General features: G+C 38.5%; 1 non-coding gene across 1 annotated transcript; it reads left to right on the top strand.

Moving 5' to 3' along the window:
* The first annotated feature begins 1,855 nt into the window (after window positions 1–1,855).
* Window positions 1,856–1,963, top strand: LOC130938377 (small nucleolar RNA R71). The gene has a single exon (XR_009069545.1). It is a non-coding gene; the product is annotated as a small nucleolar RNA R71 (small nucleolar RNA).
* The last annotated feature ends 2,146 nt before the right edge of the window (window positions 1,964–4,109 follow it).

Genomic DNA, 4,109 nt, shown 5'->3' with positions numbered 1-4,109 from the left:
TTCATTCTGTTTTTGCTTTTTTCATTGTTTTTGTGACTTCTTATGATCATCAACCTACAAAAAAGATAAAATAACAAAAGAAAATAGTTAACTATAAAACATTGGGTTGCCTCCCAACAAGCGCTTCTTTAATGTCATTAGCTTGACAGAGGACTCTCATGGAGCCTCAGAAATACTCAGAACCGTGTTGGAACCTCCCAACACCAAACTTAGAGTTTGAATGTGGGGGTTCAACACCAAACTTAGAGTTTGGTTGTGGCCTCCCAACACCAAACTTAGAGTTTGACTGTGGGGGCTCTGCTTGGTTCTGTTTTGAGAGAAGCTCTTCATGCTTCCTCTCCATGATGATAGAGGGATGTCCTTGGGCCTTAAACACCAAGGATTCTTCATTCACTTGAATGATCAACTCTCCTCTATCAACATCAATCACAGCCTTTGCTGTGGCTAGGAAGGGTCTGCCAAGGATGATGGGTTCATCCATGCACTTCCCAGTCTCCAGGACTATGAAATCAGTAGGGATGTAATGGTCTTCAATCTTCACCAAAACATTCTCTACAAGTCCATGAGCTTGTTTTCTTGAATTGTTTGCCATCTCTAATGAGATTCTTGCAGCTTGCACCTCAAAGATCCCTAATTTCTCCATTACAGAGAGGGGCATGAGGTTTACACTTGACCCTAAGTCACACAAGGCCTTCTTGAAGGTCATGGTGCCTATGGTACAAGGTATAGAAAACTTCCCAGGATCCTGCCTCTTTTGAGGCAGTTTCTGCCTAGACAAGTCATCCAGTTCTTTGGTGAGCAAGGGAGGTTCATCCTCCCAAGTCTCATTTCCAAATAACTTGTCATTTAGTTTCATGATTGCTCCAAGGTATTTAGCAACTTGCTCTTCAGTGACATACTCATCCTCTTCAGAGGAAGAATACTCATCAGAGCTCATGAAAGGCAGAAGTAAGTCCAATGGAATCTCTATGGTCTCAATCTGAGCCTCAGATTCCCATTGTTCCTCATTGAGGAACTCAGAGGAGATTGGTACACGCCCACTGAGGTCTTCCTCAGTGGCGTCCTCCTCCTCTCTTTCCTCTCCATATTCGGCCATGTCTATGGCTTTGCACTCTCCTTTTGGATTTTCTTCTGTATTACTTGAGAGAGTACTAGGAGGGAGTTCAGTAATTTTCTTGCTCAGCTGTCCCACTTGTCCTTCCAAATTTCTAATGGAGGACCTTGTTTCATTCATGAAACTTTGAGTGGTTTTGATTAGATCAGAGACCATTGTTGCTAAGTCAGAAGTACTCTGCTTAGAACTCTCTGTCTGTTGCTGAGAAGATGATGGAAAAGGCTTGCCATTGCTAAACCTGTTTCTTCCACCATTATTGTTATTGAAACCTTGTTGAGGTCTCTCTTGATTCTTCCATGAGAAATTTGGGTGATTTCTCCATGAAGAATTATAGGTGTTTCCATAGGGTTCTCCTAGGTAATTCACCTCTTCCATTGAAGGGTTCTCAGGATCATAAGCTTCTTCCTCAGATGGAGCTTCCTTAGTACTGCCAGGTGCATTTTGCATTCCGGACAGACTTTGAGAAATTAGATTGACTTGTTGGGTCAATATCTTGTTCTGAGCCAATATGGCATTCAGAGTGTCAATCTCAAGAACTCCTTTCTTCTGACTAGTCCCATTGTTCACAGGATTTCTTTCAGAAGTGTACATGAATTGGTTATTTGCAACCATTTCAATTAGTTCTTGAGCTTCTGCAGGCGTCTTCTTCAGATGAAGAGATCCTCCAGTAGAGCTATCCAAAGACATCTTGGATAGTTCAGAGAGACCATCATAGAAAATACCTATGATGCTCCATTCAGAAAGCATGTCTGAGGGACATCTTCTGATTAATTGTTTGTATCTTTCCCAAGCTTCATAGAGGGATTCTCCATCCTTCTGTCTGAAGGTTTGGACTTCCACTCTAAGCTTACTCCATCTTTGTGGTGGAAAGAACTTTGCCAAGAAGGCATTGACTAGCTTTTCCCAAGAGTCCAGGCTTTCTTTAGGTTGAGAGTCCAACCATATTCTAGCTCTGTCTCTTACAGCAAAAGGGAATAGCATCAGTCTATAGACCTCAGGGTCTACCCCATTAGTCTTGACTGTGTCACAGATTTGCAAGAATTCAGCTAAGAACTGATGAGGATCTTCCATTGGAAGTCCATGGAACTTGCAATTCTGTTGCATTAGAGAAACTAATTGAGGTTTAAGCTCAAAGTTGTTTGCTCCAATGGCAGGGATAGAGATGCTTTTCCCATAGAAGTCGGGAGTAGGTGCAGTGAAGTCACCCAGCACCTTCCTTGCATTGTTGGCATTGTTGTTATTTTCGGCTGCCATGTGTTTTTCTTCTTTGAAGAATTCGGTCAGGTCCTCTAAAGAGAGTTGTGTTTTGGCTTCTCTTAGCTTTCTCTTCAAGGTCCTTTCAGGTTCAGGGTCAGCTTCAACAAGAATGCCTTTGTCTTTGTTCCTGCTCATATGAAAGAGAAGAGAACAAGAAAATATGGAATCCTCTATGTCACAGTATAGAGATTCCTTGAGGTGTCAGAGGAAAAGAAAGGTAGAAAACAGAAGTAGAAAATTCGAACTTGTCCAAGAAGATGGAGTTCGAATTTTGCATTAAGGGATAGTGTTAGTCCATAAATAGAAGGATGTGGGAAGGAGGGAAGAGAATTTTCGAAAATTAAATTAAAAAGTTTGAAAACATTTTGAAAAACTGTTTGATAATTTTCGAAAATTCAAAGTGGAAAAGAATCAAGTGATTTTTGAAAAGATTTTGAAATTAGAAATTAAAGGATTTGATTGAAAACTATTTTGAAGAAGATGTGGTTAAGAAGATATGATTGGTTTTAAAAAGATGTAATTGAAAAGATATGATTTGAAAACAATTTTAAAAGATATGATTTGAAAACAATTTGAAAAGATATGATTTTAAAAATTAATGACTTGCCTAACAAGAAAAGATATGATTCAAGCATAAAACCTTCCTTAACAGAAAAGGCAAAAAATGTTCAATCAAATCATTAATTGTTAGTAAGTATCTTTGAAAAAGGAAAGAAATTGATTTTGAAAACATTTGATTGAAAAGATATGATTTGAAAAAGATTTGATTTTGAAAAACTTTAAAAACTTGAAAAAAAAATTGATTTGAAAACAAAATCTTCCCCCTAGCACCATCCTGGCGTTAAACGCCCAGAATGGTATACATTCTGGCGTTTAACGCCCAAAATGCTACCTTTTTGGGCGTTAAACGCCCAACCAGGTACCCTGGCTGGCGTTTAAACGCCAGTCTGCCTTCTTCACTGGGCATTTTTGAATGCTCCGCTTTTTCTGTATAATTCCTCTGCAGTATGTTCTGAATCTTCAATTCTTTGTATTATTGACTTGAAAAGACACAAATTAAAAATATTTTTGGATTTTCAATAATCAAAATGCAACAAGAATCAAATAACAATGCATGCAAGACACCAAACTTAGCAGTCTGTGTACTACTGACACTATATGAGACACATAAATACTCAAGCCAAAAGAATTCAAAGATCAAAACAAAGAAATATATGCATGGATTCGAAAAATGTAACAAAAGCATGCATTTGACACCAAACTTAAGATGAGACTCTAGACTCAAGCGAGAAACATCAAATATTTTTGGGTTTTTTATGATTTTGTAAATTTTTTTTTTGTGTTTTTCGAAAATTAAGTGGGAAAAGGTATCAAAATTCTTAATGAGAATTCCAGGAATCAGTGCAATGCTAGTCTAAGACTCCGGTCCAGGAATTAGACATGGCTTCACAGCCAGCCAAGCTTTCAAAGAAAGCTTCGGTCCAAAACACTAGACATGACCAAAGGTCAGCCAAGCCTTAGCAGATCACTGCTCCAAAAGCAAAATTGATGAAAATCAACAAGCTCTTGTGGTGATAAGTTGAAACCTCGGTCCAATCAGATTAGACATGGCTTCTCAGCCAGCCAAATTTCAACAAATCATCATGAAACTCTAGAATTCATCTTCAAGAATTTCGAAAAAAATAAATACCTAATCTAAGCAACAAGATGAACCGTCAGTTGTCCAAACTAGAACAAT

This window comes from Arachis stenosperma, chromosome 6 (genome assembly GCF_014773155.1).
Source record: "Arachis stenosperma cultivar V10309 chromosome 6, arast.V10309.gnm1.PFL2, whole genome shotgun sequence".
Taxonomy (NCBI): domain Eukaryota; kingdom Viridiplantae; phylum Streptophyta; class Magnoliopsida; order Fabales; family Fabaceae; genus Arachis; species Arachis stenosperma.
The sequence above is the reverse complement of the archived record's forward strand: the minus strand, read 5'-3'. Positions and strand labels throughout refer to the sequence as shown.